Source organism: Talpa occidentalis, unplaced genomic scaffold (genome assembly GCF_014898055.3).
Source record: "Talpa occidentalis isolate TD23 unplaced genomic scaffold, MPIMG_talOcc4v2.1, whole genome shotgun sequence".
NCBI lineage: Eukaryota > Metazoa > Chordata > Mammalia > Eulipotyphla > Talpidae > Talpa > Talpa occidentalis.
The window spans coordinates 82,963,788-82,991,112 of NW_026555331.1; the positions used below are offsets into that span (position 1 = coordinate 82,963,788).

Here is a 27,325-nt window from a genome sequence, read left to right on the forward strand (position 1 = left end):
TTCAGGAAGCACCTGGATAATTCAGCTACTGATTGGGAAACAGCAAAGCCAGTCAGTCAAGAGGAGACAAAACACATCTAGAATAAATGAATACACCCTTCCTATACTCTATATGCTCTTCAAGGGGAGAAAGTAGATGGCCTTCTCCCCTTTCATTATTCATGATATAACATCTCAAGTCACTTTCTACCTGGGTTCCTACTTCTGGAAGACCAAGCTTCTAGAAAAGTGCAGGTTCTGAAGACTAGGGTTTACATTTCATCCGCTATCACCCAAACCGTGGTGCAAATGGAGGTAGGCAGCCCCCATTAGAGCTGTGGCTTTCTTTTTTTATTATTATTATTTATTAATTTTTTTACATCATTGTTCATTTTTAAACAGTATTGCTCCCCCCACCCCCTCAGGTGTAGTCCCCGTAGAGTTTCTTTCACCAATGCATCCGTGCACCATCACCTCAGTCCCGTGTCCCTCCCTCCCTCCCTCTGATTCCTCTCCCATCTCCTTCCCTGCAGTATGTCTCTGATTTATAATTGTCTGTTTTTGCTTTGTTGTGTTTTGTACTGTTATTATTTTTTTTACACTGATGTCTTATTTGGTTCCCCTATATTCCTGCTTTAAGTGAAATCATCTGATGTTTTTCTTTTTCCTCTGGGTTATTTCATTGAGCATAATTCCTTCTAGCTCCATCCATGTTACTGCAAATGGCATAAGTTTATCTTTTTTGATTGCTGAATAATATTCCATTGTGTGTGTGTGTGTGTGTATATATATATATATATATATATATATATATATATTATATATACCCCACATCTTCTTGATCCAGTCATCTATTTTTGGGCATTTGGGTTGTTTCCAGGTTTTACCTATTGTAAATAGTGCTGCAATAAACATAGGGATACAGGTGGTCTTTTGAATCAATGTTTTTGTGTCCTTTGGGTAGATCCCTGGGAATGGAATTGCTGGGTCATATGGTAGCTCCATTTTTAGTAGACTGAGGAACCTCTAGACAGCTTTCCATAGTGGTTGGACCAGTTTGCACTCCCACCAGCAATGGGGGGAGTTCCTTTTTCACCACATCCTCACCAACATTTGTTGCTGCTTGTTTTTTTGATATGTGCCATTCTTACTAGTATAAGTGGTATCTCAATGTGGTTTTAATTTGCATTTACCTGATTATAAGGGATGTTGGACATTTTTCATATGTCTGTTGACCATTTGCATTTGCTCTTTGGAGAAATGTCTTTTAAGTTCTGCCCATTTCTTGACTGGATTGTTTATTTTGTTTTTGTTGAGTCATGTGAGTTCTTTGTATATCTTTGTGATCAGTCCCTTATCGGTTGAGTGGGGTGCAAAAATTTTTTCCCAATCAGTGGGGTGTCTCTCATTTTAGTTAATGTCTCTTTTGCTGTACAGAAGCTTTTCAGTTTGATGTAATCCCAGGTGTTTATCTTTTCCTTGACGTGCTTTGCTTTGGGTGTTGAGTCTTTAAAGATGTTATTGCAATGTATGTCTTATAGTATCTTACTTATATTTTCTTCTACACATATTATGGCTTCAGGTCTTATGTCCAGTTCTCTTATCCATTTTGAGTTGATTTTTGTGCACAGTGAGAGACAGTGGTCTAGTTTCATTTTTTTGCATGTGGTGATCCAGTTTTCCCAGCACCATTTATTGAACAAACTGTCCGTGTTCTATTGCATGTTCTTTGCTCTTTTGTCAAAGATCAGTTGTCCATATAAGTGTGGTTTTATTTCTGGGCTCTCTATTCAGTTCCATTGGTCTGTGTGTCCATTTTTGTTCCCTACTAGCCTGTAGTAGCTGAAATTTCCACAATAAGATTCACTCCTTTGGGTAAAAATACTATCTCCAGGATACTCTATTAAAATGCAAATTTATGACTCACTAGAAGTAACACATTAATTATTCAGCATGGTTTACTCTTTGGTATAGCAGATGAAGGAAGCAAAATGGTCTTCAAAAATGACCAAGTTAAAATTTTATTAGATGCATCCCTGGCATCCTGACATCCAAAGAGAAATGATGAAGCAACACTTAGTTTTGCAGTCCTACTGGCTGCCCACAGCATTTTAAAATGTTCTGAATAGTGGCATGCCTTTCAGGTTTGACTGTTGGGAACACATCTAATTTCACCATGAATGGCTATCATCTTCAAAAAACAGTAAGTGGGCCTGGGTTTCCTAACAAGATCATGTCTATAACAAGAGCAAGTTACAACATTTAAAAAAAAAATTCTTCAAGACACCAGAGGTACCTAAAATTAAGATGCTCAAGACCAAAGGAGAAACAAACCAAATTTCCATGTCCTAATAGTCTTATAAGATGTTCATGACACAAACAAGGATGGCTATAGGTAAAGGACATCCTGATTGCTTTTATTGAATAAGGGACTACATGTATAAGAAGTGTTTAAGAATTGGGAGCTATAATTGTCTAAGAGCTTAATATTAGTCAAACCTCACACTAACTGAACATTAGGCATGGCTCATAGGGCATCATTTTAATTCAACACCAATGTAAGACAAGTGAGGGAAATATTTTGGTACCATTATCTTCAACAAGGAGAGTTTCTTGGGAAATTCTTGACTTTCCTTTCAGTGCTTTTTTTTCAGGGGGTGGAAATGAACTGCTACTACTCAATTAAGTTATCACTGGAAACATTTAATTTGGGAAATATCATGGTAATGGTTACATATAATAGATTCAAGCAAAAGGCTCCAGGGTTCATTGAGATCACATCTTTTGAGAACATATATGGTCTTATGACTTAAAAGTCAAATGGAAGTTCTCAGCTGGAATGTAGTAAATTCTGATGGTGGAGATGAGGAAGATCATCTGCTCAAATCAGTAAATCAAAGACCTAAGTCATAATGTAACCACAGTGATTTAAACAAATTATGCAAATTCTACATTTCCTGGGTTTTATGCTTCTGAAGAGAAGTTATGCTTTCCTAACCAATCTGGTTTTAATAAAACTCTTGGAATTCCTTAAAAATGAGCACTATATAAATAAAAGGCACAGAACACCTGCTGTTATAAGTATATTTATACCTTTATGGATTTTGCCATATCGATTCTAGATATTCTATGAACATGTGCATACCATGAGCTTGTTATATGTCAGGAGCTTGTTACATCCCCACCTTTTCACCTCCACCAACCCTTTCTTCTTGTCCTAATAACCATCCATTATCTTATCTTTCCTATAACTGCCATGTACAATCTCCTTCCAGAGACATACTCCATCAAGGTTTCCCATGTAGCCATCTCTTTGAACACACTTAGTTATCTTTAAATAGTTAAGATATTTAAGATATTTGATATTAAACAGGTTTTAGCTTTGTCCCAGAGTAAAAGGAACTTTAAATCTCCTTAATTTTCTTCTCAAATAAGAATCAACAACTCTGTGGTACTTATTTCTGTACCACAAAACACTTTGACACCGTTGCCTACACATCCCCTGCAAAGTCACATTTGGTGGATAACCCTTGTATGACAGATAGTGGAAGGACGTGCTCTTCTCTCCCAAGAAACTGGAAGATCCTGCCTAATTGGCGATCATCTGTGAACCTCATTAGAAGGACTTGCTAGTGTTTTATCACTAGCAAGTCCTAATGAGGTTCACAGATGATCATATATCATATTATACATGATAATGAACTTTAGATATTTCAGTTAGGTTTGGACCAAGGCAGAGTCTCTCTGGCATTCTAAAGCCACTTCACCAACACATTACTGCTAGCAAGGAGATTCATGATAAGGAAATATAAACAAGGTTCACAAGGTCATACCATTGGACTTCTTCTCCCTACACTTCCACATCTTTTCAAGGATGAGGAAACATTCCCAGCAATTAGTTATGACCTCTCTTCTACCTCAGTCTCTCTTCTACTAGTTTTAACTAAGAAAGTTGTTTCTAGAACTCAGAAAGTTAGGGAGAACTGTTGGAGGAATTTTCTAAAGATGTGAATACCAGCAAAACTATCTGGTTTAACACAACTCCTGCCCTACCAAAAATGCTGTCTTTTTAATAGAAAATTTAATTTCAAATAATGCTTTCTTAACAAAAGGAAAACCTGCATGATATAAATAATAACAATGCTTAATTTAAAATAATTTCTGGGAAAAGAAATAAAATATAGTTTTCTGAATATTATTTTGTTTCATTGCTTAATATGCTCAGGACAGTGATTTAACAAAGCAAATGAGAGACAAAGCCAGTATTTCAGTATGGCTTAAATTTCTTGTTTAGCTAGTACTAAGTAGGGAGCCATTACCCATATGAATGATACTTAAAGAATTAAAGTTGAGCATTACATCAGAAAACATCTGAACAACTTTCTTACTTTAAGGGTGGAAAAACCCATACCCACAAATGCAAAACATCCTTAAAACAATGGGGGGGAGGAGGGCATAGGATCAAAACAAGGGGGGTGAGAATTGTATGGGGACTACAGCCAAGATGAAAATGCATACATTGTGCAAAAATGAAAAATGATGTAAAAAATATATAAAATATAATAAATAAATAAATAAAAATAAAAAATATATACCACTTTTCACAAATGTTTGCACCTCCTCCCTTTGATTACTGAGTATTTCCAGGTCCTGTACATGCCTGTACTAAAAGGGCAACTAAGAATGCTATCACAAGACCATCTATGTAGATTCTTCCCTCACAATCCTGCTCTATTATTTCACATCATTTAGGGCCATACTGATCTAATAACTTCTCTTGTAGCTTTCCTTTTCTTTTTTTTAAAAAAGATTTATTCATTATTTATGCATACAGCAGCTGGGGTACAGGTCAGAGATGTGGGGGGTGAGAGACTTCACCAGAGACATAGTGGGGAACAGAACAGGCAGATGGAATGAAGGCACTGCTGAGGGGAGCAGCGGGGGAGACAGGAGAGGTCTGCCACGCCATGTGGGATGCTCCCTGGCCAGCCGGCGATCAAACTCGTGCTCGAGAGGCTGCGGATTGCTTCATAATGCTGTGCTTAACCCCTTGCACCACCAGGGAGGCCCTCTTTTTTTTTGTTTGTTTAAGATTTATTTTATTTACTTATGCATACAAGAACTGGGAGGTAAGAGGATCCACCAGAGACAAAGCAGGTAGCAGAGCAGGTGGATCTACTGAAATATACTGTTGAGGGGAGCAGAGGGCAACAGGAAAGGTCTGCTGCGCCATAGGTGGGTCAGCTCCCTGGCTGGCTGGAACTCATACTGCAGTGACTGGTGATAGCTTAATTGCTGAGACTTTAACCCCTGCACCACCAGGGAAGACCCTCTTGTAGCTTTTCATTTTTCTCTCAGGAGACAGGGAATTCCAGGTTGTACTAAAACTTTTCTGTATGTGTCTACCTCTACCTCCACTACACACGGAAGTTTTTAATGTGTAAAGCCAGTACTAAGTTCTTGTTCCTTTCCCTTCTTCCTTCCTTCTCTCCCTCCCTTTCTTTTTTCCTTTCTTCCTCCTCTACTAGAATTTGCAGTGTTTTCAACTTCTCCTTTTTGACTGGCAAGACTTGTCTTTCTTTATTATCTCTCCATCTCCTGGGTGACATTCTACCTGTCCCTGGAACAATAATGTAGGGAAAGTGATGAGGGAAGAAACTTTTACAGCAAGGGGAAAGTATATTGGAGAATCTGGAAAATTGTGTCTGATATACTTACCATTCCATATGAATGACACTTTAACTATTCTACTTTTACATATCATTTGAATCAAGAATGAAAAAAATGAAAGAATTTTGTCCAGTAATAAGATAGGCAGATAACATATTTTAGAAGAAGTCACATGTCTTTTACTACTCTTCCCCCCAGGTCATAAGGAAAAGGTTTTTATTGTTTTTTTAAATAAATTATTTTATTTTATATAATTCTTACGTCATTTTTCATTTTTGCATAATGTATGCATTTTCATTTTGGTTATATTCCCCATACAATTCCACCCCCCTCTTTTGACCCCAATCCCTCTTCTCCTCCCTCGACCCCCACTATAGTGTGACTCTGGTTTATAGCTGCTTGTTGATTTTGATTTTTACTTTATTGCAATTAGTCTTTTTCCTGGTCCCTTATTTAGGTTTTCTAATTTCCTGCTATGAGTGAGACCATCCGGTATTTTTCTTTTTCTTTCTGGTTTATTTCACTGAGTATGATCCCTTCTAGCTCCATCCATGTTGTTGCAAATTGCATGAGTATATCTTTTTTGATTGATGAGTAATATTCCATTGTGTATATATACCACATCTTCTTGATCCAGTCATCTATTTTTGGGCATTTGGGTTGTTTCCATAGCTTAGCTATTGTAAATAGTGCTGCTATAAACATAGGGGTGCAGGTGCCCTTTGGAATTAATGTTTCTGTGTCCTTTGGGTAAATACCTAGGAGTGGAGTTGCTGGATCATATGGAAGCTCTATGTTTAGTAGGTCAAGAAATCTCCACACAGCCCTCCATAGTGTTTGGACCAGTTTGCACTCCCACCAGCAGTGCAGAAGAGTTCCTTTTTCTCCATATTCACACCAACATTTGCTGTTGCTAGTTTTTTTAATATGTGCCATTCTCACTGGTGTAAGATGGTATCTCATGATAGTTTTGATTTGCATTTCCCTGATTACAAGTGATGTTGAACATTTTTCTCATATGCCTGTTGGCCATTTGCATTTCCTCTTTGGAGAAGTTTCTTTTTAGCTCTTCTGCCCATTTTTTGACTGGATTATTTTCTTTGTTTTTGTTGAGTCTCATCAGCTCTTTGTACATTTTTGTGATCAGTCCTTTATCATTAATGTTGTGTGCAAAAATGTTCTCCCAGTAAGTGGGGTATCTCTTTGTTTTGGTTGTTGTCTCTTTTGCTGTGCAGAAGCTCTTTAATTTGATGTAGTCCCAGCTGTTTATCTTTGCCTTCACTATCACTGCTTTGGCTGATGTGTCTGTAAAGATGTCTTTGAGGTGCATGTCATGCAGTATTTCGCCTATATTTCCTTCTATATATTTTATGGTTTCATGTCTTATGTGTAGTTCTTTAATCCATTTTGAGTTGGTTTTTGTGCATGGTGTGAGGTAGTAGTCAAGCTTCATTCTTTTGCATGTAGCAACCCCGTTTTCATAAGGAAAAGTTTTTAAACAGTAAAATCTCCCCCATTTTCTCTCTTGTAGATCTGGCCATCTGAGCCAAAAGGAAATTCCAGCACAAAAATAAATTGTTTTTTCTCTTCTTTGCAGCAAAAACTGATGGTTCCTCTTAAGCATTCCCAAAAATCCTGGGATCTTACCCCTTTGTTGGTAATTCTTTTATAATTAAAAATATTTTAAAATACTATCACTAATGTGATGATTACTACTATAATTAGAATGAAACAGGCAACTGTTCAATTTTTTTTATTTATACTGTGCTTATTAAACTAATATCTTACTCTGATAAAGATTGTAGATGTGATTAGTTTTAAGGATTGAAGAATAGTTTCTTTTTTTTTTTTTTTTTTTGGATTGAAGAATAGTTTCAATGGTTTAATTCTCTTCAGTATAGACCTATATACACAGGTCATTTTAATAATGTAATTGTAACCACTTCTCAGTAATTTAAGCTTCAACTTTACCTTTCATATCTGTAAAGTAATATATTTTCCCACCTTTATCGAACAATAAAAAAAGTTTTAAAGAAATTTGGAGGAGGGCCTTCCCTAGTGGAACAGCAGTTGAGTGGTTGAACGCGGGGCTGGGAAGCTCCCCGGAGGCTCTGCAGCGCCAGTTCCATCCCTGGCCCCTGGCAAGGGTCCCACATGGCATGACAGACTTCTCCTGCAGCGCCCACCGCTCCCCTCAGCAGTGTATTTTGAAAGTCTGCCTGTTCTGTTCCCCACGCTGGCTCCAGTGAACTCTCTCACCCTCCCATGCTTCTGACTGTACCCAGTGCTTGCATAAAATAAATAAATAAATCTTAAAAAGGAAATAAAGCAAGTTGAAGGATACTTTTCTATATTTCAAGAGAGCATTTTCTGCCATGTGGTAAACAAAGCCATCTCTGCTTGAAGAGGGGTAGTTTGGGTTAGTGAAAAGAGACAGACTTGGTTATGAAAGCAAGCTTTCAATAATCTACTAGCTGTGTGACTTTGTCTATAGACTTAGTCTATAATAAGGGAATAATACTTATGCTGCACGATTAATGCAAAGATTAAAGTAAATCATATATATACAGTGATTGGTATGTGCTAAACATTAAGAATGCTAGGTTTCTTCTTTCTCTTCTTAGGAAAATAAACAAAGAATCATCATGAACACCACCAGTTGTACTTCATAAAATCTACAGCAAAAATATTGCAGAGAATCTTTCACCTTTAAAATAAATGACAGAAACAGGCCTTCTTGTCCAAACATAAGATTTGGTTTAGCCCTTTGCACACAGTAGGAACCACTATGCAGGAGAAAGATGTGTCAATAAATTAATGTAAACTCCATGTGAGCCTAGAGCATAAACAATTAACACAACAGCGAATGTCATTCAGATGAATGTTTCAATCAAGTAAAGATAAATATGAGGCACATTCTCATTCCCCTCTACTCTCCGGGTATTTCTTCCATATACAAACTACCCTTCGAAGTAAAAAATATAGAGTGAAAAAATAGACCTACACTGTTGGATTTTTTTTTAAGGACTAAGCAGATATTTAATGTGGACATTGTTTCTTAGAGGGCTAAGAACTGTATTTTTAGAGTCATCCAAAAGAGCGTAACTCAAAGATCTTATGTAAACTTTATACAATGTGGCCTCTCCTTGTGCAAGCCTATTAAAATGTTTCAGAATTGCTTTTGTCCATAGTTTATATAATGCATCCTCTCTGGGGAAAAAATGTCCTGCTCTCTGTATACTGAAAGTCTAAAACATAGCATTTCATTTTTAGTCCAAGAAAACAGAAATGGACAACTATAAAATAGTGATTAACCAAAGTAAAAGCTTCCCTTAACAACTGTCCACACTTGCCCTGCTCTAGAGCACAGGTAAAACAGGCCCAGAGGAAAACTGCACAAAGTTAAAGTTGGATTTAAAATAGTGTACAGCAACATTTAAGGTTTCTTCTTTCTCCAGCCCAGGAAGCAAAGGTGGTAGGAAAAGGAACCCAATCGTGATATATATAGTTAAGCACAAAATATTAAGGGTCCTTGGAACACACAACATTCTAGTAGGCCCCCTGGAGACTCTAATAAAGATGAGCAATAAAATCTACTTTTAGAATCCCACCAGTTTTCCCCATTGGGTCCTATTGCTTCAACTTCTTAGGTGTAGGAAGGGAGTATGCAGCTTATGACAAATCTTGAAAACCTATAGATTTCCAACCAAATCCAGTCTGGGCCACACCAGTACGATACAGAAATATATAAGGTTACACCTAATGAACTATGCTTCTCTCTTACATGTGTGTCAAGTGTTTCTCAATTTAGGTTGAGGAGATCTTTGAATTTATAATGAAGTACAGTGGTAGGAAGAGAATAAAGACCAAAATCCAAAGAGGGTATTAGGACAGGTGACTAAGGTGGCAAGGAGATGTAGATCGGTAAAATGAAGGAGTGATAATGAATGAGAAAGAAAAAGCAAGCAATTAAGAATATTATCATAGTGATCACACCTAAGAGAGGGAATCTCCCTTTAAACAGAGTTCACAAATGCTTGCAAGTACTTTCAAAGGCTAAAAAAGAAAGAAAATTCATCAAAATAGCTATCATTTATTATTCACTACCATGTGTCAAGTGCTGTTTCAAAATGTGTCACATATATTAATTTATTTAATTCCCACAATAACCCTATGAGATAGATACCATTATTAGCATGCCCCTTTCACAAAGGAGAAAACTGAGGCACAGGGTAGTGAAAAATCACACAGCAAATGGCAGAGCCAGGATAAAGATTCCAATATTAGCACTCAGCTACTACTCTCTTCACCACATATAGTCTTTCAATAAAGAAAGTAAGGGGCCTACAAGTTTTGGCTTAGCCCATTAATAGCACATGCTTGTGTCTGAGTCTCTTGGTTACCACCTGAGGGCAGCATGGTGGTCTTCTCCAACCTCTTAGCTTCTGAACACCACCCCATCATCACAGGAGGAAACAAGCTCTCTTTCAGGCTAGCATAGGTGTAGGGTATGGTTTATGAAAGGGTCTTATTTGGGCCTTTCTGTTTGACCCACTATTAAGCCCCCATAAAGCTTCCTGGTGAAAGAAAGGCTTTCTTAATGAGAAATTCCCCATGAGGGCAAACCTGTCATTCTCTCAGGCCAGACTGTCATGGAAACTTTTATAAAGAGGAGCCCAACACTCAAATCTTCAGTCAGAAAAAGAATCCATGCAGTTGTTCTTTTGTAAAATTATACAGATTTATTCATTGCAACAAGTGAGGCAATGACATAAGTTCTTTTCACCGATGAATGGAATTGGAACATAATGAGAGAAACACAGAGTTTAATTTGTCAGACCTCATGCCACTCAGCTAACCCTTAGACTGCAGTCCTCAAGTAGCTCAAAAAAATGCATTTTAAAAACAATGATCACTGGACCAGAATTATAAAATAATTCTGAGTTTTAAAAAAGGCATTGCTCTTTAAAATAATACTCAGACATTTTAGCATAAATAACAGGCTCCTTTTCAAACAGGAGTGAATTAACTTTGAGTCAAATTTAGCTCCGTGCCTGATTTTTATGTGACCTAGACTTAAAAATGGTTTGTGTGTTTTTAAATGGTTAAAAAAAAAGCGATCATAGGAAGCATAAAGTATTAACACATCATAAAATTATACAAAACCTAATAATACATAAAGTTTTATTGAAACAGAGATATGCTCATTCATTTACTTCTTGTCTATGCTTGCTTTCATGCTCCAGAGCCTAAAATCTATACCATCTAGCTCTTTACAGAAAAGTTTGTCAATTCTTTTCTAAAGTGAGAAATATAGATTGCCCTAAATGCATATTTTATGCTAAATATATTGCCCTAGCAAATTTCTTGTGGTCAAATTCTTGAACTGTAGTTTTTAATTGTTAGAAAACAGTGAAGCATTTTGTTACGAATCCCAGACATTAATTTCTAAGACCCTATTTGAAATAGACATTGCAGCTTATTACTCACAAATGATAAGTTGAGTCCCCTTAATTGTTTCAAGGACATGTTTTCTCTTACTCTAAAATGATATCTAACTGATACAAACCAGGGCTTTCTTCAAATGCCTGAGTGAAGCAAAACAGAAAACATCCCATACACATGTACATTCACTTGGCAGGAACATTTTGCTGCTAAACTTGAAACCAAAACAATTAAAGCCAATAAAGACAGAGCACATGGGCTTGTTCCTGTTCTAACTTACTCTAGAATCCTTAAATCTACAAACCCTTTTTGTGCAGTTCTTCTTAAGCATTTCAAAAGAAAAACAGGGTACCAGCCTTGTTTGTAAGCTTATGGTTTGTTGTTATTGTGTATGACTATCCTTCCGACAGTGATTGAATATTGTATTTATTTATATTTCTCTTTAAAATGATCTGTCACAGCATTCCTCTCTCGTCATCCTTTTTATAATGTGTGTTCAATACATATTTGTAATGTCCTGCAGTCTGCAGTTCCAGTCTGATTCTCATACACGCTTCTCCCCAAACATATGCCTTTAGAATTCTTCCAAATCTGGCATTGTCATTGACTTCAAAAGTTACTCCCTTAGCAAAAGCTTTGGAAAAAGACATAAAACAGATTCACCAGTTATTACAATTCAGGCATCTCCTAGGACTTCATAAATGTGCTATAATAAATTAAGTATGTTATCTCCCCTAGTTACATAAACATTTATTTGTATTCAGATGCTAAACTAAGCAGCAACTTCTTCATGGGCAGCACTGGCAAGAAAGAAGTCCCCAAGTGAGGGTCTAGGTGGCTATGATCCATTCCCAGATCTTAAGGACCCACTCTATGAACTAGGACATTGAAGTATATGTTCTACTCATGTCACATTCACATTGTTCAAATATGTTTTAAAGTCTTGAAGAATTCTATGGAGACATCTGTCCTGTGATCTTAATCAGAAAATTATTCATGACTCACAGATCCCAAAGACTCCATTAAAATTTTTTGAGAAATTACTGAAGCTCAATCAACATCTTTAAAAGTTGCTACAGTATAATGCAATGTTTTTCCAAAACAAAATGAAAAAATTTGTCTGACTCACATTAAACCACTTCAGAGATGTTATTTACTTTAGTCCAGAAATATATTAGTTAATTTTTATAAACAGTTTTCAAAAGAAATAGTCTAACAAGAAAATCTATTTAGCCAATAAAATTTTCATTGGTTCTAACTGAGTAGGTAATGCCACTGTTTGCTTTTGCTATTCATTACCAACTTTATCTAAGTCAAAGAGAAATATCTCTCCACCACAGAACCAGATTTTTTGTTAAAAACGGAGCCAAAGGGAACAACAACCAAAAAAAAAAAAAAATGGAAGGAGGCAGCACATATTTAATTAGGCCTAGGCTTGTTGCCTGATTTTCATTAGGCCCTTGCCTGATTCTGATTTGGCCCACTCTAAGTACTTTTAGGCCACTGGGCATGAAGGCCAGTGCTTATTTTCATGGCTGTTTCAATTCATCAAGAAAATCCTTTGAAAGATGAAAGAAACTCCACATTTTTTCACCTGGTGTTCTTTCTTCTGTGTCTGTCACTTCACTAGCCAAACTTGCTTCAAGCCAAACCAAATGCTTTCTAAACCTCTACAGCATGTCTTTGAAGATCTTAAGTATTTTCTTATGCTCACCAGTATAGCTTCCAAATAAGGAATGAAAAAATAACGTAGCTCTTAAGTTATTTTTTAAAAAATACCAAAAATGTGAAAACACATTCCAGAATGTGCAAAAAAGCAAATTCCTCTTCCACAAGTTTAGAAGTCTTGTGCCAAATGCACCTGATGTTCATTACCACACCCACAGCACATTGCTTATGTATGACAAAGTTCCCACAAAGACCATATGCTGTTTTTATTATTACCACTTCACAAGTTTCCCAGACTCCTCACTAGAAAAAGCATTTTATAAGACCAGCCCACTAAGTGGGCTCATCTTACCGTGCTGATAAAATTCAGTATGCTATTTACATAACTAGCAATACACATTTCTCCTTATTTCCAACAACACAGCAATTAGGACCTTGATCTGTCACCACTACCTAAATGTTTTGGTTTTTTTCAAAAGAAAAGTAATTTGCCAAGAAGGAAAAACATAGCTCTACCTTCAATCTAAAAATAGCTTCAAATAGCTTCAATCTAAAAATAGCTCTGTCTTTTAGACAATATGCACACTCACGTGGTTATGGTAAATCATCTTCAAGCAGCTTACAAAAGACACACTCAGAAAAGCATAAAATAAACTCTAGCTTTAAGAGAGAGATGTAAACAAGCAAAAGCTAATCACAAAAAGCAAAAAAGATAGCTCAGGTGATATATGAGAAAATGAGGTCTCATTAATCTGTCAATACTCTTTGGGGTGAAAAAGAGATAAGACAAAGCCACAGAGAATATATCTAAATTTCCAGAAACTGATGAGACTCAACAAAAACAAAGAAAATAATCCAGTCAAAAAATGGGCAGAAGAGCTAAAAAGAAACTTCTCCAAAGAGGATATGCAAATAGCCAACAGGCATATGAGAAAAAATGTTCAACATCACTTGTCATCAGGGAAATGCAAATCAAAACTACAATGAGATACTATCTTACACCAGTGAGAATGGCACATATTAAAAAAAACTAGCAACAACAAAGGTTGGCGAAGTTGTGGAGAAAAAGGAACTCTCCTGCATTGCTGGTGGGAGTGCAAACTGGTCCAAACACTATGGAGGGCTGTGTGGAGATTTCTTGACCTACTAAACATAGAGCTTCCATATGATCCAGCAACTCCACTCCTAGGTATTTACCCAAAGGACACAGAAACATTAATTCCAAAGGGCACCTGCACCCCTATGTTTATAGCAGCACTATTTACAATAGCTAAGCTATGGAAACAACCCAAATGCCCAAAAATAGATGACTGGATCAAGAAGATGTGGTATATATACACAATGGAATATTACTCATCAATCAAAAAAGATATACTCATGCAATTTGCAACAACATGGATGGAGCTAGAAGGGATCATACTCAGTGAAATAAACCAGAAAGAAAAAGAAAAATACCGGATGGTCTCACTCATAGCAGGAAATTAGAAAACCTAAATAAGGGACCAGGAAAAAGACTAATTGCAATAAAGTAAAAATCAAAATCAACAAGCAGCTATAAACCAGAGACACACTACAGGTTGGGGGAGGGTCAGAGAGAGGAAGGACTAGGGTCAAAATAAGGGAGGGGGTGGAATTGTATGGGGAATATAACCAAAATGAAAATGCATACATTGTGCAAAAATTTAAAATGATGTAAGAATGAAACTAGACCACTATCTCACACCATACACAAAATTAATTTAAAATGGATCAAATAATTGAATGTAAGACCTAAAACCATAAAATACACATAAGAACCATAAAATGCATATAGTGGCTTCAGAAATGTCTTTGGGAATGCAACCCTAACAGGAAGAGAAACAAAAGCAAAAAATAAACAATTGGAATTGCAACAAACTAAAAAGCTTCTGCACAGTGAAAGAAACTATCAGAAAAATGAAAAAAGTATCTGACTGAATGGGAGAAAATATTTACATATCATACATCTGACAAGGGTTAATATACAAGATCTATAAGAAATTCGTACAAGGAAACAAATAACCCCATCAAAAAATAGGCAGAAGATCTAAATAGTCTACTTTGCCAAAGAAGTTACTCATATAGTTAATAGTCACATGAAAAAATGCTCATCATCATTTAACATCAAGGAAATGCAAATCAAAATCCCAATGAAATACTATCTCATACATGGCCTGTATCAAAAAGATCAGACAACAAGTGTTGGCAAGGGTATGGAGTAAAGTAAACCTTACACAATGTTGGTGGGAATGTATGCTGGTCTTGTCCCTATGGAAAATAGAATTCAGGTTTCTCAAAATTATATGTATAATCCAGATATGATCTAGAAACTTTACCCCTAGGTATCTACTCAAAGAAGGCAAAAAACACTAATTCAAAAGGATATATGCACTCCTACGTTCATTGCAGCACTATTTATAATGATCAAGGCATGGAAAAAACTTCAGTGCCCAACTATAGATGGGTATATACCCACAGTGGAATTAAAAGATTGGTAACTATACACAATGAAACACTATTTATTCAAAGTACTTACAGTTATTTTTAAGAAGATGAAATCTTGCCATTTGCTACAATATGAATGGAAATGGGGGGAGAGATTAACTGAAATAAGGTGAAAAATAAATATCAGGTAAGATTTCACTCATGTATGGAATATGAAAAAAACAAAGCCAAGGAACAGACAAGACTAAATCAAAATAAATCCTCAAAATCAGACTGTGGAAGTGAGGAAACCAAAAGAGGAGAATGGGAGTGGAGAGCAACTAGCAGAGGGTGCAAAATGGTTTAGGGTAAACTGTGGTGGAGGGTTATTGGTGCTAGACATATACAAAGTTATAAATCAACATTACCTCAAAAAAACACTTTTTTTAAGTAAATGATGCTAGTAAATGATGCTAAATGGTTAGAGTACTATTCACCAGAAAATTAATTTCTCCAAATTTTTCAGAGTGAGTCATTTAAATATCTACAAGTATTTTTATCATGTGCATTTATTTCTGTAAGATATAGAAAATAAAAATAAATAAATAGTCTCATCACCACAAAGGAACTAGAAACTTGTTATGGGCCAGTTCTCCAATTCTTATTCACTCTTGATTTTTATCAAATGTGAATACAGTTAATCATTCAAAGAACAGTTATTGAGCACCTACTATAAACCAGGTAATATATGACCATCCTACATTTGATTGTGGAAAGAAATTAAAGAATGTGTCCTTATCAACCAAGATGTTTCATCAGCAACTAGAGTTTGTTTAGACTTCACTGGTCATTGCAAATGAGACTGCATTAATCAGCTAACCCAGATTTTATGGTTTTCCACTTGAACTTATCAAGACCTATCAATCAAGCACTATCCTAGTAACTCGGGCAAATCCCAAGAGGCATTTCACCCATGCTAAAAAACAAACCACTCTCAAGTATATTTCCTCTATGTACAGATACCATGTGCCTTCATATTCCTCCTATCCTTTCCTAGTTGTTCCCATGGACACTTTTGGACACATGGAACTAGAAGACCCCACTCCTCTGTGTGTGTGTGTGTGTGTGGTGTGTGTGTCGATTTCATCTTTATAGTAATCTTGCTATACTTCCAGTGTCAAACAGAGTTTTAGCAAAACAACTTTTTGGTTTTCATTTATAGCTTTCACTTCAATTCTCTGAAGAACTGTGACATAATCTAAAAGAGGCTAGGACTAGAGCAAACCTGAGTCATAAACACACCATTCTCAGAATAGCCCCTCTTCTCTGATGACTAAGGTTTATTACTGGATCAAGCTGTCACTCCTGGTTTCTTCATCTCTTATAATAATTATCTCTCAGAATGATCTTCGCCTTAAAAAAAAAACTTCCAGGGGTCTCCCTGGTGGTGCAGGCAGTTGAGCACAGTGCTGTGAAGCTGTCCGCAGCCTCTGCAGTGCCCGTTCGATCCCTGCCAGCCTCAGAGCAACCCACATGACGAGCAGACCACTCCTGTCTTACCCGCTGCTCCCCTCAGCATTGTATTTTGATCCATCTGCCTGTTCTGCGCCCTGCTCTGTCTCTGGTGAATCCTCTCACCCTCCCTCCTGGCACATCTGGCCAGTACCCTGGTTCTTGTATAAATAAATAAATCTTTAAAAAAAAAAAAAAAACTCTGGAAGACCTTGCCCACCAGTAATTTTAACATGCCCACAACATGGTTGAAACTCATTGAAAACTACTGTAGACTTATGGTCATATTCAAACACCCCCACCAACACACATAAAATAAGTAACTTTTGGTGGCAGTTGGATTCTACATATAGGACAACATTACCACTGTTTTCTGATATCTTATTTGTGGGGTAGGCAGGATATAACATATAATTACAGGATAGGTAAACCACCAGGAGATAATGATGGCTTAATCTAAGAACACCTGCTGTAGAACTGCAGGAATAAATTAAAATGTGATGGTATGAGGAAAAATAGGGATTATTAGCCACGAAAAATCCCCAAAAATCTAATGATCTATTTTTATCCTGTGTTAGTCTGCTCTGGTTACTATAGCAAAATATCAATGAATGAGAAGTTTAAATGATCAAAATTTCTTTCTTCACAGTTCTGAAACTAGAAGTTCAAGATCAAGAGACCAATAGGTTTGAATTCTTCAGCCTCTCTCCTTGGCTTACAGATGACCTCGTTGCCACTGTGTCCACATGTAGTCTTTCGTTATGTGTGTAGTACATCTGTGTGTGTAAAAATTCTCTCTTCCTATAAGGACAATCATCAGATTAGATTAGGGCCTGCTTACCCCAATCATGTCTTTCACTTTAATCACCTCTGCAAAGGTCCTCCCTCTAAATACAGTCACATTCTGAGGTTCTGAGGAGTTAGGACATCAACACATAGATTTTGGGAAATAGAATTCAACCCATAAGAGGGTCCCAAAATCAGGGGTTATAGTTTTCCTAGATTATGTACTTTAGAAAATCATTGCATAAAAAAACTTTCCAAATTTTCAAAATTGTGTTAGACACTCCTGTTTTAGCAATATGGCAGGTATGATTCAATTAATATTCTAAAGAATCTAATATTTCTTTTTTAAGGAACTTCTTTTAACTTTTTTAAAGATTTGTTTTTATTTATGCATACAAGAACTGGGGTGTAGGCCAGAGGGGTAGGGTAATGAGAGGATTCACCTGAGACAAAGTGGGGAACAGAGCAGGTAGATCTACTGAAATACACTGCTGAGGAGCAGCAGGCGAGACAGGAGAGGTCTGCTGTGCCATGTGGGTTAGCTCCCAGGCCAGGCATCGAACTCATGCCACAGGGGCTGGCGATAGCTTGATAGCACTGAAACTTAACCCCTGTGCCACCAGGAAGACCCCAAATATTTCTTAAGTAACTGAAATATGGCCTTCATTGTGTTAGATGTCACAGGGCATACTTGACACAATCTAAACAGCCAAGTGAGAAGACAGTCATCTGTGAAGATGGAAATATTTGATAATAAAAAAAATTAGACAAGATTGAATGAAGGTTAGTGCTAAGCTGTGTGGTACAAATTTTATTCAAAAGCTGTAATTCAGGTAAAAACTCATGAAGGAAGTGGGCTCCTGGAAGACCATAACAATTCATAATAATAGCAGGCAGCAAGGAAAATGAACATTGAGGGTACCAGTCTGACTAGTCTGGAGACTTATAATGTTAGGTAACTAGGGTAGGGCCTGAGATAGAGGGCCCTAAATTTTGAATACACTGGATGTAGGAAACACAAATTCAATAAAAAATTATTATTCATTCATATTACATCTATATCTACATAGATAACAGATAGATAGATAGATAGATAGATAGATAGATAGATAGATAGATAGATGTTCAGATTATTCAGTTTATTGAGTATCTATGGAACAACCATTACCCAGCTGTGAAACTGGGGGAATGGAAGAAATAATGAGAAATGTAACAAGAGTCAACGATGAATAATTTGCAATTCTTGGCTTCAAAGGACTCTAAATCTGTAGAGGAAAAAGTAGCAATAATAAGCAATCAAAAGAGTTAAACTGCACTAAATGCTGCCACTGAGTGCTATTGTCATGGGGGAGGAAGAAACTTATATTCAGTAAATATTTATTGAATAGCTGAATGAAGTAACTCTGTGAATGGAAGGTATATTTTTGTGAATTTTTAAAGAAGAAGAGATGAAGGGTCATTCCAAGGAGAAAGTTTAAGAATCACTACTCAACCATCCTGCAAACTTAATTCTGCCTTTTCCCCCAACAAATTCACCAAATCTTCTAATAAGATAGAAGATAGATCATGACAAGTTTCAACATATTCACTGGAACTCATTTTGTCTATCCTCTCAGCAAAAATAAGGTAACCCTAAATTAGCCCCATGATGATGACAGGGACATCTATCTATTTGTATGTCCCAACAAAAGGGACAGTGGGTCTTCTCAGTCTAGTCCTGTACATTGCGATATGCCCAAACTCTGCCAAAGGGCCTTCAGTGGAATAAATACACAAGCTCCCCCTTTGCCTCTCTTACTTCTAGGCCATGCCCTCAACTTCCATATTCCAGAGTCTTTTATTGAAATGGGCACTGTATATTACGTTGAGGGAGAGTCTCCCTCTGTGCCATGGAATTTACAGAATTATCTCCCCTGGGGACCATAACAAAGTGAATATGACACACAATTTTGGAACAAGAAGAACTAGGATGCTATTGGGTAGTTCAGAAATTATTAGCTGTATTGTTCACATGGATGTCAGAATTGTGCTCTATATACCACTTTTAGATGCACTTACAAAAATTAAAGTGGGACAGGCTAAAGAGAGGGAACTGTTTATGTGTAGTGGATCTTTTATGGCTGAAAACTGTCATGAAAAAGATTTCCTCCTAAGGGAAATTTAAACAAATTCATTTCTGCTTATAACATTTAGTATCCACCCCTGTTAAAGATATAGTCGTGTGTGTGTGTGTGTCTGTGTGTGTATCTATGACATTTCAACACAGGACAAGGGGGAAGGAGTATTATTCCATGTGACATTCAAAACCTAAACTTTAGCAGTTGCTTCTGAAGGTCATTCCTCCCACAACTGGGAATTAGCTGCGCAAGACCAGGAGCCCTCACACACTGACCCTGCAACAAAATCAGAACTGAAACTGCCTTCCTCCTCGCATGCTCATTATGGTTTCTTTCTCATTCATTCATTCCATTACTGAGTTCCTCCTCTGTAATCTGCATGTTGCTAGGATGTTGTAGAGCAATGTTTCCAGATCCATCTGATAAACTCTCCCTGGACTCTTGTAAAAACACAAGTCCCAACTCCCATTACAGTCTGCCTGAATCAGAATCTTTAGGAGGATCGCAGTAGTCCATTTTTAACAAGTACCCAGATGACTCTTAGATAAATAATTTGGAAGAGTTGGTCCCTGTCCTTGGTGAACAGTTAGGTTACATTTTTTGTGAATCTAATTCATGAAGGCTCTTTCTACTTCAATTTTTAGATAAACTAATGTTTTCTCTAAGGGCAATTTCCAGATCTCTATGTTTCTTAAAATGCCAATCCCACCCACAATTCATTAAAATGTTAGTAACTATGCATATTTACTCACTTAAGTCACCTTCTTCCTTTCTTACACTATTTCACTTTTTTACTCCAAATGTTTCAATGTTCACAAGTAGCCCAAGCATCTCATTACAAGTGAGAATCATAATAGGTTTTTCCAAAGTAACCTTGTCTCTTAACAAAATACAACTTTCTTTTTAAAGATTTATTTTTATTTATTTACGCATATGAGAACTTGTGTGTAGGCCAGAGGTGTGGAGGGTGAGAGGATACACCAGAGGAAGAGTGGGGAACAGAGCAGGCAGATCTACTGAAATACACTGCTAAGGGCAGCAGCAGGCAAGACAGGAGATGTCTGCTGAGCCATGAGGGGTTAGCTCCCTATGTGGGGATCAAACTCATGAAGCAATGGCTGGTGAGAACTTGATAGCACTGAGACTTTAAACCCTGTGCCACTAGGGAAGTCCAATAAAACACAATTTTCAACAGCAATTATATGGTTGAGATCAACTGGAATTCTGTGGAGTGAGATGGAAAGAGTCCTGAAGTTCTTAAGATTGAAAAGCTCTGTTCCATATATTAACCAGTCAGTAGCTTCAGGGAAGCTAGTAGAGATCCTGTTTTGCAGATCCACAGCCCATCTAGTCAGGCTTGATAAGTCTATGACAAACCATGGAAGCTTTTAATGCAAATAATTTGTGTGAATTGTCTTGGGTGGCAACAAATTATGACCTTATTCAGCAAGTTTCTGCCCCCAGACAGCTATGCTGCTGTGAGAAATGATCAAGTGGCTTCAATCTCATCAACATGGCAGCAAAAGAATGTTAAGATCAAATTCTCCCATAAAAGCATCTGATGGAGAAATAATGGTAAAATCCTGGAGGGACTCAGACACATTAGACAAACCTGGCAAAACCTGTAATTCACTCAGACGAGGAGGGAATTTGGAAACACTAAACAAGTGGGGAGGGAAGAGAGAAAATCATTAGACCCCTCCCCCCTCCTCCCACTCACAAAGCTGGCACACTACATCTAGAAGTAAGGAAGAAAAAGTTTGAAGACAAGAAGCCAGGAGAATCCTGAGACATCTGAGAGGTCCGGACATATAAAAGCCCCTTCTTTCTTCTCTCACCTTTGTTCCTTCTACATTTCCATATCATCCCCCTCTTTCCTTTCATCCCTTCTTTCTCTCCTTGTTCTCTTTTGATCCAGTAGTCTTCTGTGACATGCCTAGAGGAACCTAGCATTTCAACAGAGAAAAACATCCCACCCAGCAGTGGACTTGGCCTCAGCGTGTGTCTGGAGGTGCAATACTCCACACGAGACTCTTGACTACCACAGGCTGAGAACTTGGATTCCATCCTTTGCAGTGGGAGCCAGAAAAGCAGGGGCTCTTGTTGCAAAGAACAGCTCAGAACAACACCTACCTAATAGAATCGTGTCCAGACGTATATCCAGCCACAGCAGCTCAGAGGCTAGGCAAACACATCCATACTTCAGCAAGAGAAATCAGAAGTCATTCCCACCAGCACCAGTGGTACAGGGGCACTATGAACAATGGAAAGAAAGAAAATTACAAATGATCAACCAGGCCCTTCTGGGAACAAAGGAAAGTCAACCTCCAGAACCAGATAATATGGACATGGAAGAATATTTCCATTTAACAGACAAAGAATTTTAAAAGGTCATAATGAAAACAATTAAAGAGTTAAGAGAAAACACAGAAAGAGATAAGAATATAATCAAAGAATTGAGGAAGTAAGTGAAAGAACTAGAGGATAGCCAGAGATTATCTGAGGAGCTCAAGAATTCTGGGAAAAGCCATGAAAATAGAATGGAAGAAATGGAAGAATAAATCAGTACTCCCAAAGATACAGACATAAAGAGAACCAAAAAATAAAAGAGAAGTACAAAGAAAAAAGAATAAACACTTCGAGAACTATCTGACGCCATGAGGAAAGGAAATATAAAAGTCATAGGAATCCCAGAAGATGAGGAGCGATACAAAGGAACCTAGAAACTATTCAAGGAGATAAATGAAGAGATGTTCCCAAGATGAAGAAGGAAATGAAAATAGATGTACAGGAAGCTAGGAGAACACCAAATTACCATAATAAAAGGAAAACTACAGCAAGACACATAATAGTAAAGTTTTGAAAGGTCCAAGACAATGAAAAATAATGAAACTGACGAGGGTGAAGAAACAGACAACCTATAAAGGAAAACCATTTAGGTTGATATCAGACTTCTCTAAAGAAACACTATTGAGAAAGAAGAGAATGGAGTGAGATATTTAACAAACTCAAGTCAACAAATGCCAGCAAGAATACTTTACCCTTCAAAGCTCTCCATTCTCTATGAAGGAAAAACAAAGACCTTCTCAGACAAACAGAATCTCCAGAAATCCATTATTACTAAACCCCCCACTCCAAATAATATTACAAGCCCTAAAACCAAAACCAACAGAGGAATGAATAGTTAAAACAGAATAAGGTAAGCAATAGAAATACAAAAAGACAAACAAAATGGCTAATATGGATGCCAATATATCAATATTAACTCTACATGTACATGTAAATGGACTAAATTCATCAATAAAAAGACACAGAGTAGTAGGCTGGATTAAAAAACACAACCCAAGCTTTTGCTGCCTACAGGAAACACATTTAACTACAAAAGATAGACATAGTTAAAGTAAAAGGTTGGAAAATAATCCTACAAGCAAATGGACCAAAAAGAAGGCAGGAACAGCTATACTTATATCAGATAAAATAGACTCAAACTAAAAAAAAGTAAAAAGAGACATAGATGGTCACTACATTTTGACTAAGGGGACAATACATCATGAAGACATAACACTCATCAATATATACTCACCAAATGAAGGAACACCAAAATATATCAGACAATTATTATCATCTCTGAAAAAAGACATTAGAGAAGATATATACGTAGTAGATTTCAATGCACCACTCTCATCAATGGACAGATCAACAAGACAGAAAATAAGGGACCCTAGAGCTCTAAATAAGGACCTAGAACTCATGGGCTTAACAGACATCTATAGGACACTGCACCCAAAAAAATCTGAGTACAAATTTTTCTCAGGTGCACACGGATCATTCTCCAGGATCAATCCCATACTGGGACATAAGTCAAACATCAACAGATAAACTAAGATCAAAATCATTCCAAGTATCTTCTCTGACCATAAAGGCATCACACTAGAAATAAACCATGTAAAGAAAGCAAGGAGCCCTCCTACCTCATGGAGATTGAAACCCACACTACTGCAAGACCACTGGATCAAAGAGATCAAAGAAGAAATTAAAAAATACTTTGAGATGAACAACAATGACGACACAATTCTCCAGAATGAATGGGGTACAGCAAAAGTAGTTTTAAGAAGAAAATATATAGCAATACAGGCCCACATCAAGAACCAAGAAAGAACTCAAAGAAACAACCTGATCTCCCACCTTAAAGAACTGGAAAAAGAATAAAAAAAAAAAAAAAAAAAAAAGCCAGAAGAAAGGAAATAATAAAAATCAAAGCAGAAATAAATGAAATAGAAGTTAAAAACACAATCCAAAAAATCAATTAAACCAAAAGTTTGTTCTTTGAAAAAATAAACAAAATAGACAAACCTCCAGCCAGGCTCACAAAGAAAACACAAGAGAAAGCACAAATAAATAGGATCATAAATGAAAGAGAAGAAATTACAACAGGCACAGCAGAAATCAAAATAATAATCAGAGATTAGTATGAACAGTTATATGCAAACAAGTTCAACAATCTAGAAAAGATGGACAAATTCCTAGAACTATACAATCATCCAAAGCTCGATAAAGAAGAAATAGAGCACCTAAACAGACCTATTACAAACAATGAAATTGAAACAGTAATCAAAACCCTCCCAAAAACAAAAGCCCAGGCTGAGACGGCTTCACAAATGAGTTCTACGAAACATTCTGGAATGAACTAGTGCCTATCCTACACAAACTCTTCCCAAAAATTGAGAAGGAAGGAAAACTACCAAGTATGTTTTATAAAGCCAATATTACACTAATACCAAAAACAAATAAGGACAACACATAAAAAAAGAAAACTACAGGCCAATCTCTCTAATGAACACTGATGCAAAAATCCTCAATAAAATCCTAGCCAACAGAATTCAACAATGCATCAAAAAGATAATTCACCATTACCAAGTGGGGTTTATTCCAGGGGCACAGGGATGGTTCAACATCCAAAAATCAATTAATGTAATCCAGGACATCAACAAAAAGAAAACTAAAAGTCAAATGATCATATCAATAGATGCTGAGAAAGCATTTGACAAAGTTCAACATCTATTTATTATGAAGGCCCTCAAAATTCTCAGGATAGAAGCAACATAATAAAGGCCATATACAACAAAGCCATAGCCAATATCATTCTCAATGGTAGACGGCTGAACGCCTTTTCCTTAAGATCTGGAACTAAACAAGAATGTCTACTCTCACCACTGCTTTTCAGTATAATACTGGATGTCTAGTCAGAACAAGAAGACAGGAGAAAAACATACAAGGAATCCAAATAGGAAAAGAAGAAGTAAAACTACCACTATTTGCAGACAATATAAAACACATAGAGAACCCAAAAAAGTAATCAAAATAATCAACCAATTTAGTAAAGTAGCAGGATACAAAATCAATATACAAAAATCAGTTGCCTTCTTACATGCAATCAATCTAAAGAAGAGAAAATCAAGAAAACTATCCCTTTTATAAATGAAACAAACAAAAAAATACTTGGAAATAAACCTAACAAAAGAGGTTAAGGACCTATACAAAGAAAACTATGAAACATTGTTAAATAGCAGAAGACACAAAGAAATGGAAAGACATCCCCTGCTCATAGATTGGAAGAATTAACATTATCAAAATGGCCATCCTACCAAAAGCAATTTATAGATTCAATGCTATTCCAATAAAAATTTCAGTGACATTCTTCAGAGATAGAACAAATATTGATGAAATTCATATGGAACCCACAAAAGAATCTCAAATAACCAAAGCTTTCCTGACTAAAAAGATGGAGAATGAAGGCATTACACTCCCAGACTTCAAACTATACTATAAAGCCATAATAATTACAACTTGTAGGGTACTGGAACAAATAAGACACACAGACCAATAGAATCTAATAGAAAACCCAGAAAAAAACCTCACATATTTATGGACAACTAATCTTTGACAAAGGTGCAAAGAATATGCAATGGAACAAGGACAGTTTGTTCAAAATGATGCTGGGAAAACTGGACTGTTACATGCAGAAGACTGAAGCTACACTACTACCTCACACCATACACAAAACCAACTCAAAATGGATAAAAGAATTGGACATAAGACCTGAAACCATAAATATATAGAAGAAAATACATGCAAAACAATACATGACATACATCTCAGTAACATCTTTAAAGGCATATCCCCAAAACAAAAACAGTAAATTAAAGGATGAATAGCCAGGACTACATCAAACTAAAAAGCTTCTGTACAGCAAGAGACATTAACCAAAACAAAGATACAGCCTACTGATTGAGACTTTTTGCACACAATACTACTGATAAGGAATTGATCACAAAGAGCTGAGGAGACACAACAAAACAAAGTAAACAATCCAGTCAAAAAAAGGACAGAAGAGCTAAAAAGACACTTCTCCAAAGAGGACATGCAAATAGTCAACAGGTATATGAAAAAATGTTTTACATCACTTCTAATCAGAGAAATGTAAATCAAAACCACAATGAGATACCACCTTATACCAGTGAGAATGGCACATATTAAAAAACAGTAAACAGGGCCTCCCCGGTGGCTCAGCGGTTGAGTGCTGGGCTGTGAAGCTGCCCACAGCCTCTGCAGTGCCGGTTCCATCCTCGGCTGCCAGGGAGGGTCCCCATGGCGCGCAGACCTCTCCTGCCACACTCGCTGCTCCCCTCAGCACTGTACTTTGGTCCTTCTGCCTGTTCTGCAACCCGCTCTGGCTCTGGTGAATTCTCTCACCCTCCCGTGCTTCTGACTGTACCCAGTGCTTGCATAAATAAATCTTTAGGGGAAAAAAAAAAAAAAAAACAGGACACAACAAATGTTGGTTAGGATGTGGAAAAAACAGGAACTCTCCTATACTGCTGGTGGGAATGAAAACCGGCCTAACCACTATGGAAAGCTGTGTGGAGGTCCCTCAAACTACTAAAAATGGAGCTTCCACATGACCCAGCAATTCCACTCCTACAAATCTACCCAAAGACACAAAGACGTTAATTCAAAAGGATACCTGCATTCCTATGTTTATTGCAGCACTATTTATAATAGGTAAACTGTGGAAACAACCCAAATGCCCAAATATAAATGACTAGATCAAGAACATGTGGTATATTGACACAATGGAATATTACTCGGCAATCAAAAAAGATAAACTCATGTCATTCACAGCTACATGATAGAGCTAGAAGGGATTATGCTCAGTGAAATAAACCAGTAAGAAAAAGAAAATATTGAATGGTTTCACTTATAGGAGGAATGGAGGGGAACCAAATAAGGGATCAGGAAAAAAAATAATTATAATAAATTTAAAAACAAAATTAACAGACAAGTATGAATAAGAGACATTCTGCAGGGGAGGAGGAAGAGAGGGGTTAAACAGGGGAGGGAAGAGCACAAGGGACTATGGTGATGGTGCACGGGTGAATTGGTCATGGAAATTCTATAGAGACTACACCTGATGTAAAATATATATAAATAAAGAATTTTTTAAAAGAAAGAATGATGTATAATATATATATAAAATAAAAATAATAATAATAAATAAAATATATGTCATAAAAAATAGGGAGTTTCTGTTCTGAAGGTTTTTCTAATGTTAGTAGAGAAATTGCAATTAATAAAATCAGAAAAAGCAGGTACACTACTAAACAGTAATAGCAATCAAATCCTGAGTGACATGTGAAGGAGATAGT

At 36.7% G+C, this 27,325-nt stretch overlaps 1 protein-coding gene across 6 annotated transcripts in view; it reads right to left on the bottom strand.

Moving 5' to 3' along the window:
- Positions 1 to 27,325, bottom strand: part of MTERF1 (mitochondrial transcription termination factor 1) — a 341,137-nt gene that overhangs the window by 214,834 nt on the left and 98,978 nt on the right. For 2 of the 6 annotated variants that reach the window (XR_008550677.1, XR_008550676.1), the window contains exon 4: positions 21,753 to 21,873. The exons of 3 other annotated variants lie outside the window; for them this stretch is intronic. The gene's annotated coding sequence lies outside the window, so the exon portion shown is untranslated. Of the gene's footprint in view, positions 1 to 21,161; positions 21,874 to 27,325 lie in introns of those variants that run through there. One more of the 6 variants, XR_008550681.1, reaches the window with a different exon arrangement.